We start from the raw sequence: 13,971 nt of genomic DNA on the forward strand, positions 1-13,971 counted from the left end.
TTGTCAGCCTGGCACCAGATGCATCTCCTTAAAACATACCTAATCTCCAAATAAAGGCAATAATGAGGTCATAATTCTGCCTAACAGGATACAATTATCTTGCATACAACCAGAAACACACTAATCCTTTCCTCAGAAGGTGAGGGAAGATCCTAGAGGGATGTTCACTCGTCTTCTGATATCCTATAATTTAACTACTATGATTGAAATACTTAACAATACTATAAATACTATGATATAAAGTTAATTCATCTTATGTTACATGATAAGGGAATAAAAAAGGGAATAAAGCAAAGGTATTTGCATATACATGTGTGTTTACATATATATGTTAATGCACATACATAAACATATTCACAGATAAAGAGGACTACTCATGATCATTATGATCCTCATTTCTGCAACTGATCACACAGTTGTAGCTGGTATTTATAACTGCATGCTTCTACTACCCATTGGGTATTCCTTTTGCCATCAGCAAGCACCTCAGCTGGTTTGGTTCTTCAACTGGTGGGGTGACCCAACCTTCATTCCTGAAGGGTCTGGGCCATCAGGAACCCAGCCTGAGTTGGTGGTTGTAGTTTTCCATTGATCTTAGTCATGGGGCATGGTAACACTAAGATAAGCCCTAAGAGATCTCCTGTATTCCAGATGTTCTCTCCCTTAGCTCCATTGTGGAGTAGCCATCCAATCTCCCCTAGACAGTCGAGATCAAGGACCCCTGCCAGCACAGTATCTCCCTTTTTGCCTGCTGATTCAGAGGCATGGGGGTCCCAAGTGGCTGGGCAGCTGTCTCTCACCCTGCAGTTCTCACCTTGATGGTGGCACTATCTCTGCAGTCCCTGCAGGGATGTGGTACTGCTTTTGATGTACTGTTTTCCTAGGTAGAGGAAGCTCTACTGGCTTCCTCTTGGCCTTTCCCACGACAACAGCCCTCACTCCAGAGGGAACCAGTGTGAGGATTCTGCCATCGGCTGAATATTTCTATTCCGATTATGCATTGCAGAACTAGAAAAATAACTACCAATGGGTTCAGGGACATGCCGGGCCTACTGTGAGTTGGACCTGGGCTAAAACTCCACCAATCACCTGACCTCCATAAGCCCCTGCTCTGCCTGGTGGACCACAGTGACACACAGGGTCACCTGGAATCAGTGTCAACTCAGACATATTGTCTAGTGGTCTCCGAAAGGTCTGGTTATTTCCTTTCCCCAGCACACAATTACCCCGATAAAAGGCCAGGTCCCTTTGGGGAAGGCTGTGAGAAAGATTAATAATATTAATATAAATTTTGGGTAGTGTCCTGGGGTCCTCGCAAGGAGATCCCGCCTACACTGAAGGGTTCCTGGATCTGCAAACTGGCTCCAGTCTGGGAACTGATTGTAGGGTGATGACTCTCTGCTTTTACAACTCAGTTTAGACTTTTATTGACTTGACCTAGAACTATTCTGCTTATACAGATCAAGTAAGAATTTAGTAGGCTTCCTACCTATTATCCTTCTAGGTTTTGTCGGGGAGATATTTTAATCTTATATAAATATCCTGCTTCTCATCATAGTTTTCCTCACTAGCATGTGATTCTTTTTTTTTTTTTTTTTTTTTTGAGACAGAGTCTCACTTTGTTGTCCAGGCTAGAGTGAGTGCCGTGGCATCAGCCTAGCTCACAGCAACCTCAAACTCCTGGGCTTGAGTGATCCTTCTGCCTCAGCCTCCCGAGTAGCTGGGATTACAGGCATGCGCCACCATGCCCGGCTAATTTTATATATATATATCAGTTGGCCAATTAATTTCTTTCTATTTTATAGTAGAGACGGGGTCTCGCTCTTGCTCAGGCTGGTTTTGAACTCCTGACCTTGAGCAATCCGCCCGCCTCGGCCTCCCAAGAGCTAGGATTACAGGCGTGAGCCACAGCGCCCGGCCTAGCATGTGATTCTTGCATGAAGTAATTATCACTATGATAGTTGTCAACTCCTGGTTTTCTAATTTCATTATTCCTTCTACCGTTATTAGTTGCAATCCTACTTCTTCACTTATTTACATTTATTTATTCATTTCATTTTTTTTTTTTTTTTGAAACAGAGTCTCAGTCTCTTGCCCGGGCTAGAGTGCTGTGGTGTCAGCCTAGCTCACAGCAACCTCAAACTCGTGGGCTCAGGCGATCCTCCTGCCCTAGCCCCCTGGGTAGCTGGGACTACAGGCATGCACCACCATGCCCAGCTAATTTTTTCTATATATATTTAGTTGGCCAATTAATTTCTTTCTATTTTTAGTAGAGATGGGGTCTCACTCTTGCTCAGGCTGGTTTCCAACTCTTGACCTTGAGTGAGCCTTTACTTACCTCAGCCCCAGAAGTAGCCCTGAACCTTTTAGTGGAGAGAGATATGTAGAAACCAAGATGTGGGCATGTAGTGTGCTCACTGCTACTAGTTATCACAGCTTCTAAGCCCAGAAGGCAGAGTTAGAAAATACATGCAAGCATGCATGCCTGCATGTGTGTGTATAAAATTACATATTCTCTATGTCACATATACACATACATTGCTTGTTTTCTAATAAAGTTTTTCTTTCTTTGTAGATAAAATACTCTTTCTTATACCTCCAAGAATATTAATTAGAAGATTTCAAATCTTATTTTCTATTCCTCATTACCTTTGTTTCATCTGAGTTTCCTTTTTTCTTTTTTGCCATTTTGGTCTCTATCTCCTTCATGGAAGGTTGCCTGCAATCTGGTGGTCTTTGTCTGTTACTTCATATTTAAGAGTGACGCACAAGGGACTGTTCCCTATAGTGGTAAAATAGTTTATTCAGACCCATCTTTCTATGAAAACAACTACAGATGTTGGAGAAAGTATAAAAAGAAAAGTATCTTCTTAAAAGAAACATAAACGAGAATACACATTCATACAACCATTTTGGAGTGAAATTTGTAATATCAATAAAACTATATACGCACTTAACTTTTGACCCGGAAATCCAGCTTCTAGCATTTACCCTGAAGATACACCTCTAACAATATGAAAATGCATTTGCACAAAGTTATTAATTGCCACATTATTTGTAACTGACAAACATGGGAAACAATCTAAGTGCCCATACATAGGAGAGTAGTTAAATAAGGTATTCTACACCCACAGAAAGTAATACAATTTAGTAAAATATATAATAAGCAAGAGTTCTATGAACTGACATAGAGTGATATTTAGGATATATTGTTAAGTGAAAAAGCAAAACATAGAACAGTATATGTCTTTAATACACCTTTTGCGTAAAGGTAGGGATAAGAAAATGTAAATGAGTTTGCTTTTTTGTAAAAAAAAGAAATCTAGGAAGAACAGACCAGAAAGTAATGAGACTGCTTACCAAAGCTAATGGGTAAAAACTAGGTGGAAAGCAAGAGGGACGAGAATAGGATAGAAGTGAAGATGAGTGGACATGTCTTTGATATACTTCTTTTTTTTTTTTTGAGACAGAGTCTCGCTTTGATGTCCAGCCTAGAGTGAGTGCCGTGGCGTCAGCCTCGCTCACAGCAACCTCAAACTCTTGGGCTCAAGCAATCCTCCTGCCTCAATCTCCCAAGTAGCTGGGACTACAGGCATATGCCACCATGCCCGGCTGATTTTTTCTATATATATTAGTTGGCCAATTAATTTCTTTCTATTTATAGTAGAGACAAGGTCTTGCTCTTGCTCAGGCTGGTTTCGAACTCCTGACTTCGAGCAATCCCCCCGTCTCGGCCTCCCAGAGTGTTAGGATTACAGGCATGAGCCACCGCGCCCGGCCTACTTTTTTACATATTCTGAATTTTAGAGCCATGTGAATGTGTCACATACTTAAAGAAAACACCAACAAGGGCAGGGAATACAAAAAAAAAAAAAAAAAAAAGAACACAAAAACATATGAACTTAGCTATATTTTAAAAGGATAACATGACCACAAGGAAAGAGGATGGGGAATAACTCTGACCGGAGTATTTTCACCATATGCCCTCAGGCTAAAGACCAAAAAAACTGGAAACAAATATTGTGATCTAGTCTGTAGGCATGGGTTAGCAATTACGAAGTACTTTTGTGTGTATTATATAATTGAGTAAGTAAGTAAATATATTGTGGATAATGAGAACCAGATTTCTCACTCTTAGAGAAGGAGGTTAATATATGAAAATGAGGAAGGTTAGACCAAACTCTGAGTTATTGGATTGAAATCTTTAGATGCATAACTGTGAACTGATGGAGATATATATACACATACTTTTTCTCACATATTCACAAGAAAACTTCAGACCAACATCTCTCATGAACACAGACACAGAAATCCTTAACAAAATATTACAAATCAAATTAGCGGTATGTATTAAAAAAAAAAAACAACCCTGCACAATTAAGTAGGGTTCATCCCAGGAGTGTAGGGCTGGTTCAACATTCAATCAATGCAACTTACCATATTAACAGACTAGAAAAAAACACACAGTCATATCACTGAATGCAGAAAAAAAATCAACAAAGTTCAACATCTACTCATGATTTTTTTAAAAAAACTCATATAAACTAAGAACTAAAGGGAATTTCCTTAATCTAATAAAGGATGTTTATGAAAAACTTCCCACTGACATCATACTTAATGGTGAGAGGCTGAATGCTTTCCTCCTAAGATCTAAAACAAGACAAGGATGCTTTTAAACACCTTTATTTAACATCATACTGGAAGTTTTAGCTACTTCAATAAGGCAAGAAAGAGAAATAAAAGGTATATACACTGGAAAGCAAGAAATAAAACTGTCTTGCTACATAAACAATATGATTATCTATGTAGACATCTCCCCAAACCTATACACACACCACAGGCACACACCACCAGACCTGGCTAATTTTTTCTATTTTTAGTAGAGATGGGGTCTCACTCCTGCACACGCTGGTCTCTAACTCCTGACCTCAAGCCATCCTCCCACCTCAGCCTCCCAGAGTGCTAGAATTACAGGCGTGAGCCACCACTCCCGGCCCCAAGCAAACTTTTGAGTAGATAATAACAAGCAATTTCTAAAATATATAGATTTTATACAATGTATGCAAAAACAAAGGAATAGCCAAGGTGATTCTGAAAAAGAAAAATATACTTGGGAGACAAGTGTACTTTCCTGATTTCAAGACTATTATAGTAATTATGATATATAGTGAAATGATAAATACATAGACTGATGGAACAGAATAGAGAAGCCAGAAATAAACAAGTGGTGCCGAAACAATTGACATCCATGTGCAAAACAAACAAAACCTAACACATACCTCACATCTGATAGAAAAATTAAATCAAAATGGATCATACACTTACATGTACAATATAACACTACATAACTTCTAGAAAAACATTTAGGAGAAAATCTTCATGACCTTAAATTTGGTGATAAATTTTTAGACGCAATCTCAAAAGCATAATCCATGAAAGAAATAATATATACATTGGATTTTATAAAAATTAAAAACTTTTGCTCTTTGTTACACTGTTAAAACAATTAAAAGACAAGCTACAGATTGGGGAAAATATTTGCAATTCATATATCTGATAAAGGATTCATATCCAGAACACTAAGTGCGCAGACCAAGGAACAGTACCACCACATGGCATGATCCAATCAGATAGAGCCCCAGTTTTGCTTTATGGCAGGATCCAGTCAGATCATGCTTCCTGGCATTACCTCACTGCAAGATCCAATCAGATCATGGCTCATTACCGTCTGCCTATAAAAGCTACCCCAGCTCCCAGCAGGGATAGACAGAGTTGAGCCAGACACCTTCCTATATCCTGTTTGACGGCCTTGCAATAAACTTTTCTCTCTTCAAAACAGCCAGTGCCTCAGTGTTTGGCTTTCCACTGCCCATAGGTGAACATACTCAGGTTGTTTCAGTAACACCCTTAAAACTCACCAATTAAAAAAAAAAATCAATCTAATAAAAATTAAAAATCCAATTACAAGCGGGGCGCGGTGGCTCACGCCTGTAATCCTAGCACTCTGGGAGGCTGAGGCGGGCGGATTGCTTGAGGTCAGGAGTTCGAAACCAGCCTGAGCAAGAGCGAGACCCCGTCTCTACTATAAATAGAAAGAAATTAATTGGCCAACTAATATATATATATATAAAACTAGCCGGGCATGGTGGCGCATGCCTGTAGTCCCAGCTAGTCGGGAGGCTGAGGCAGCAGGATTGCTTGAGCCCAGGAGTTTGAGGTTGCTGTGAGCTAGGCTGACGCCACGGCACTCACTCTAGCCTGGACAACAAGCGAGACTCTGTCTCAAAAAAAAAAAAAAAAAAAAAAGAGAAAAAAAATCCAATTACAAAAATGGATAAAGGAGCTAAATAGACATTTTACTAAAAATGTGATGGAGTTGGCAAATAAATGTATGAAAAGGCTCAACATCATTGGGAAATGTAAATTAAAGCAACAATGAGATATCAGATAAAACCCCCAAATCCTATAATATCAACATATCTTGAGGATGTGAGGCAATAGAAATTCTTGCCCATTATTCATGGGAATAAAAAAATGATACGGTCATTTTGGAAGACAGTGTGAAAGTTTGTTATAAAGTTAATCACCTACACATCACACAGATTCTTTGCTAGATTCCTAGGCAGATACACATGGGAAAAAAAGAATAATCCTTCATTGATATTGTAGGAAAAGGCCATAAACAGTAAACCAATGAAACATGCCCATAAAAATTGAGGAACTTTATCTAAGAATTAACAGATTACATAGCTTTTTCAGATGCAGGTATTATAAACCAAGGCAAGTAAAATGCACTTTCCAAATTTATTACACTCCTAGGGGCAACTAAAACTCAGATAAAACCCTGCAGTCTTACTGCCTTGACAAACCAGAGGGCAGGGTTGGGAAGGAAAAAAAGCAGCTGGAGGGGTGGGGGTGGAAATCCCAGGAAGGAGACAGCCATAGAAGGGGAGCCAAATTCTGTGTACAAACTTTGCCCAAATTTCTGGCTGACCTCTGAAATACCTGTGTTTTGGGCAGACTCCAAGCAGACAAACAGGCTAAGAGAACTTCTGTATCAATTGCAGCCCACCACAGGGGAGATGAGAATAAAACAAACAAGTAAAAAAACCCAATACTCTTTAGAGAAACATAACGCAATCACAAAATTACTGGAAATACAAAGAAATAAGAACGTGTGAGCCACAGACAAGAGAAAAGGTGATCCACAGAGGCTGACCCTGGGAAGGGACATGTCTAGAATTAGCAGAGAAGGATTTGAAAACTATGCTGAAAGAAACAAAAGTAAATAGGGTCACTGAATGAACAGATAAGAAATTCCAGTAGAGAAAGAAGTTATAATAAAGAACCACATGAAGAGTCTAGAACTATGCTTGCAAAGTCCTGGAGTTCTCTGGGGTGTGTGGTGGGGGTGGGTGCCAGTGGGGAGGTAAAAGGATCCTTTTGTGAAGAATAGGGTAGAGGAAGTGAGTAGGGAAGGCTTAGTGTGTTGTAGGGAGTGTCTCAGTGGGGGGTGGGGGGGGGAGGATATATTTGGTCATTAAATATGAAATGTCCGATTTAGAATCAAGTATAATTTATTATATATAAAACAAGGAGCGGTACCTAAACTCTTGACACAGTTTTGCCATCTTAAAGGTATCTTGTTTATGTCAGCAGCCAAGAAGCCTGGAAAGCAAGTGGCCATGAAATTGTGAAAGGTGTTTTCCAAAGTTTGTTTAGAATTGGATATTTTTCCTTGCAAAAGTTGGTATTTTTGTCTACAAATAAAAGAAGGGTCATGTGTGATCGATTAAAAAAGCAAGGGAGAAAGGACATTGTGATTAATGGGATGAAAACATACAAAGGAACATCAAAATTAACAAGGTGAAGAAGTGGAATGGTTAACAATCTATGAAGCTCACAAAAGTAAGGCAAAAGAAAAAGAGAAATCACCCTTAAAGTAATCAAGAGTAAAACAGAGGAATAAAATCAAATAGTCCATGAATGAACTGAATTAACCCATTGAAAGACAAAGACGGTTACATTAGGTGAAAAATTAAAAAACAATAGTAAGCTATCACACAAAAAATTAAAGGAAGCAGAGAAAGGCTGACGGTGGGGACCTGGCCGGGCCAGACTAGGAGGGTGGCAGACATAAGGGGCCTCAGCAGAGATAAGAGAACTACAACATGGAAATCCTACAGCAGCAAACATGAGGATCTGCAGTGAGTGGGGGGTTTCCTGGCAATTCCAAGTCCCCAGATTGACCCCAGATCACTGGAGCGTGTGAAATGAGCAAGTGCCTGAGGAAAGAGGAAGGTGAGCGGGAACTGCTGGGGGGAAGGGCGCCTCAAACACCAGCCACTCTTCAGAGAGGAGGCTGAATTCCTTGACAGTTAAGTTGGTCTAGAATGGGCAAAAAGGTGAGCCCCATTCTCCTCCCCGTAGTCTTTCTGAAGCCGGAATAACTTGGTTGCAAGAACTAACTCAGTAAAAAGGAACAATGCACCAATCTCATATGATAATATGAAGTCAAAAGTTTAAACAAAATATTAGCGTATAGAACCCAGTAACGCGTCAATGACAGGCAGGGATTATTCCAGGAATGCAAAGGTGCCTCGATATAAGGTGAAAACATGAATACAGTAGAGGAGAAAACTTCCATGCGGACGCAGCAACAGGCGCTGCAAGTCCGCAGCCAAACTTGCTAATTCCTGCATGTGACCAAGGCGACCACCTGCAGTGCTGGGAGGGGGTCTGTACCGGGAAGGGTGATGTGGCCGCCGGGGCGACGCTGCCCGGGTTCGGCGGGGACCCTCACCCCGCCCTGCAGACCTCGGCCACCGCGTCCCGGAGCCGCAGGCGCCGCCCTGTCCGCGTCCTCGGTGCGCGGCCCGCGGCCAGGTGCGGCCCGCGGCCAGGTGCGGCCAGGTGCGGCCCGCGGCCAGGTGCGGCCAGGTGCGGCCAGGTGCGGCCAGGTGCGGCCCGCGGCCAGGTGCGGCCAGGTGCGGCCCGCGGCCAGGTGCGGCCCGCGGCCAGGTGCGGCCAGGTGCGGCCCGCGGCCAGGTGCGGCCAGGTGCGGCCCGCGGCCAGGTGCGGCCCGCGGCCAGGTGCGGCCAGGTGCGGCCCGCGGCCAGGTGCGGCCCGCGCCAGGGGCGGCGCCGCGGCGGGCGGAGAAAGCTGGCGGGGACAGGTGTCTGGCGGCCACGCGCCGGAGCTGCGCGCCCCCAGGCCGAAGCGGGGGACGGGGGACCGCCCTGCGCCGCCTCCTGGCGCCCGCGGCACGGTGGCCCTGCGGGTCCCTGGTCCGGGCGCTCGGGCCCAGCGCCCCCAGCGACGACGAGGAGCGTCCAGGCGCCGCCACCCCAGGGCAGCCCGGCCCGCGTCTGCCCCTGCCTGTCCCCGCACTGTTCGCCAGCGAGGCCCGCTGTTTTCCTGCGCAGCGTTTAGAGAATAAAAGGTTCATCAGGAAAAGATCAGTTTGCGGGGGAAATGCCTGGATTTCCCCAAAACTATCAGCAAATACCTTTTTTTTTTTTGAGACAGAGTCTCATTCTGTTGCCCAGGCTAGAGTGAGTGCCGTGGTGTCAGCCTAGCTCACAGCAACCTCAAACTCCTGGGCTCAAGCAATCCTCCTGCCTCAGCCTCCCCAGTAGCTGGGACTACAGGCATGGGCCACCATGCCTGGCTAATTTTTTCTATATATACTAGTTGGCCAATTAATTTCTTTCTATTTATAGTAGAGATGGGGGTCTCACTCTTGCTCAGGCTGGTTTCGAACTCCTGACCTCGAGCAATCCGCCTGCCTGGGCCTCCCAGAGTGCTAGGATTACAGGCGTGAGCCACCACGCCTGGCCCAAATACCTTAACTATCAAAAAACTTAAGTCATTTCAGTTAACATCAGGAATGAGACACCAATGCCTATCACCATTATTATTTTCTTGGAGAGCTTAGTAAATGTAATGAAACAACATGAAATGACTGTATAGTATTAGAAAATATTATATTATTTTTGCTCTAAATTGCTCCCCTGCTGAACAGGATTTTCCAACTTGAACTCCATAGCACGTTGTTATGTGGCTTCATGTTTGCCTCCAAAGGGTTAACAGAAATCTTTTACTCTTATTTTTGAGAGAGAGAGAGATTGGAACTTCATATGTAAACCCTAGCCACTTTTAAGATTATCACATACCCATTTGACCCATTTGAGAACATTTGCACTACATTAGGATCAGTCTCTTTCAAAAATACTTAATTCACTAGCAAATTACCAATAATTTAGATTTAACCAAGAGTTATTAGTTATCACTGTGCATCACTTTCTTGTTTATTTTCTTTCAGGAGATGTCCATATTGATTCAACTCTTGCTTCTCTGGGTTATTTGTAATTTTTTTAAAATAAAGAGTGTAATTTACTTTCTAAATCCTCTATGTCAGGATTCATCTTTTGCTTGAACACCTGTATGACAACTTGGTTTGATATGGCTCCACTAACTTCCATCATTCAGTGTTTTAGGTCAGTTTGATATCAGTTCTCATTTTCTTTCAAATTGTAGGTCTCTGGGACTTAGGTATTTTTTCCCTCTCTCTTCATAACTCAGTGCTAAAAACTCCATGGTCAGAGCCTTTGAAGTACAAAATTACAAGAATTGGTCCTCAAAGGTTCTATAGTTTTGGTCGATTGGAGTGAAAGCATTTAGAGTGATTTACTTCTGAAGAAATAGTGCACTATTTTGCTTACTTTGATAGGGAAGTCCAGAAAATTATATTTTAAGTATCTTCACAATCTTTAGTGTATAAATTTTTCTATAGAATAGAGATAACCCCAGTGTCAAAATTACTTTATTTCTTCTTTTCTAGTGTCAAGTTTTGAAAGAGTAGTTCTTTTTTAAAAGTGCATCCTAAACATTAAGATGGCTGAGACTTTCAGGTAAAAGCTGTATTTGCTCTTCATCCAACAAATACGTGTTGGTTATCTGTCCTGTGCTTGGAACTGTGTGGATAGCAGTTTGTGCTCAAGTGCGTAGAATGTGTATTATCCTGAGATGATCTAGTAAGCAGTTATATAAATGTTCAGAGGGCAAATGAGTTACCGCTTGAGGATGGGTAAGAATTTGGCATGTGAAATGCCTGGGCAGGAGAACGTAGCTTTCCAGGGGTGGAGAACAGGATACCTGAAGGCGAAGGGATGGGTAGGCACAGGTGCTAGTATAAGGAGCAGTGAGTAACTCCATATGGACATGGTGGAATGAAGAGGAAGAAATGGGCAGGTGCAGAATGGAAGAAAATTTTCAGGGTCCTTCAAATCACTGACTACCTTGAAGCTCTTTCAATAAAGCTAGCACTTGGGAATATGGACATAATAAATGAAAGAATTTATGACAGAAAATACAAAGGTAAGTAGCACCTTATTACAGCAAAAGGTAACTTAGAGCACTGGAGATGAGTTGAACTCACCTGCTGGAAGTCTTCAGACTAAATGGTCTTCCAGACACTTACAGGGTTTATATTTGTTGCAGCCACTGATCACCATTAGTTCTGGGGTGGGAAAAGCTGACAGAAATTAAAATCTTTAAATAGGGCACCATGGCTAAGGCCATTGACCTACTTATGCAATGAACATTCCTAGGGCATGAAAATCTGGTTATAGGAACCAGCTTAAAAAATGTCATCAGGTGTGTGTATGAATACTAACAACAGGTCAGGTCGATTATGTACTTTAAAAAACAGGGTGGTTTACCAACATCATTCCAACAAGACTACCAACTGCACTAACCACACTTTGAAAGGAGCCTCAAGAAAAAGACGAAAGTTCTCTAATGACAGATGGAATAAGCCAAAAATAAAACATTTCCAAAAACTCTAATACTGAGAAGCAGAAAACATACATACCTCACGTGAGGACCATTACACTTCCCACTCTGATCCCCTCAAAACCCCAGGGCCTTGACCAAGGTATTATTATAAGTGGACTATCTGTTTTCAAAAAAGATTTAATTTACAGAATTTTTTTTTTTGTTTGAGACAGAGTCTCACTTTGTTACCCAGGCTAGAGTGAGTGCCCTGGCGTCAGCCTAGCTCACAGCAACCTCAAACTCCTGGGCTCAAGCGATTCTGCTGCCTCAGCCTCCCGAGTAGCTGGGACTACAGGCATGCACCACCATGCCCGGCTAATTTTTTCTATATATATTAGTTGGCCAATTAATTTCTTTCTGTTTTTATAGTAGAGACGGGGTCTCGCTCTTGCTCAGGCTGGTTTCGAACTCCTGACCTCGAGCAATCCGCCCGCCTCGGCTTCCCAGAGAGCTAGGATTACAGGCGTGAGCCACCGCGCCCGGCCTAATTTACAGAATTTTTCACTTGTACATTTATAATAAACATTGGTTTACATCTCAAGTATGCAACTATAGAGTAAAGCAATGTTAGCCTGTTGACATTTTTTTTTTTTAAAGACTTGCTCATCAGGAGAAAACAGTTTTTGTCTGCAATAATGGCAGCTGAAGGTAATAGCACTGAAAAGGCTATTCTGAGTCTACCTCTCAGATACAGTCTCCCCCAAGCACTGGGCTCGTCCCTTTCTTTTTCTAAAGCACACAGAACCTGGGGATTTATGTGCTCATATGTGCTGTTAATGATATTATCAGAGAGAAAAGTGTTTCTACCTCCTTTAAGGTAAAGCCAACTAAAGAATGATAGTGAAAATTGGCTATATTAGTCAGGATTCTCCAGAGAAACAGAACAATTAGGATGTATATATAAATATGTACAGAGGCTGATTTTAAGGAATTAGCTCATGTGATCGTGAGGGCTGGGAAGTCTGAATGTGCTGGGCAGGCCTGCAGGCTGGAGACCCAGGGAAGAGTTGATGTTGGAGTCTGAAGTCTGTCTGGAGGCAAAATTCCCTCTTCTCATGGGGATCTCAGTCTTTTCTCCTGAGGTCTTCAACTGATTGGATGAGGGTAATCATTATGGAGGGTAATCTGCTTTACTCAGTTTACTGATTTAAATGTTAATCACGGGTGGGTGTATACATACATAATGGGTGAGATGTGCACCATCTAGGGAATGGAAACTCAGACTTGTGAGGGGAGGGGGGAAAGTGCATTTTTTGAAACCTTAAAATTTCTACCCCCATAGTATGCCGAAATAAAAAAAATATTAAAAAGAAAATGTTAATAACATCTAAAAAATATTTTCATAGTGACATCTAAACTGGAGTTTGACCAAAAACTGTGTACCATGGCCTACCCAAGTTGACAGATAAAATTAATCATCACACTAGCCAAGAGTCAGCATCTTCAGAGTAGAAAGATTTATTATTGACTATTGTTTTTTTGTAGAATAGAATGCAGTTGAACTCAAGCCATTCTAGGTTTTGCTGTTTTTGTTTTAGGCTGAAATTGCCAATATTTGACCATTTTTGATCTATGGAAAAGGGTAACTTGGTATGGCTCAATCCAATATTTAGGCTTCCACCCCATGGTTAGTTGATGTTGCTATCTTCACTGAGATGCCTGATTAGGAAACAAACTTCCTTCTATAAAGCTAACTTCTTACACTGGGCACAGTGGCTCACACCTATAATCCCAGCACTTTGGGAGGCCAAGGCAGGAGGATCACTTGAGGCTAGACGTTAGAGACCAACCTGGGCAACATAGTGAGAACTTATCTCTACAAAAAATTAGCTAGGCATGGTGGTATGTACATGTAGCCCTACCTATTTGGGAGGCTGAGGCAGGAAGATTGCTTGAGCCTGGGAGATGGAGATTACAGTGAGCTGTGGTTGTGCCACTGTACTCCAGCCTGGATGAGAGTTAAAGTGTCTCAAAAAAAAAGGGAAGAAAAGAAAAGAAAGCTAGCTTTCTTGGACTTAGCACAAAGTGGTACCCTTTTGTTCAAGAAACTTTTGTTGAATAAATGTTCAACTGAGAAAAAGTGACACCAAAACTCAAGCTGTCTATAGCTAGAATGAACTTTTTCCTCTTCTT

Source organism: Microcebus murinus, chromosome 7, assembly GCF_040939455.1.
Source record: "Microcebus murinus isolate Inina chromosome 7, M.murinus_Inina_mat1.0, whole genome shotgun sequence".
NCBI classification, from domain to species: Eukaryota; Metazoa; Chordata; class Mammalia; order Primates; family Cheirogaleidae; genus Microcebus; species Microcebus murinus.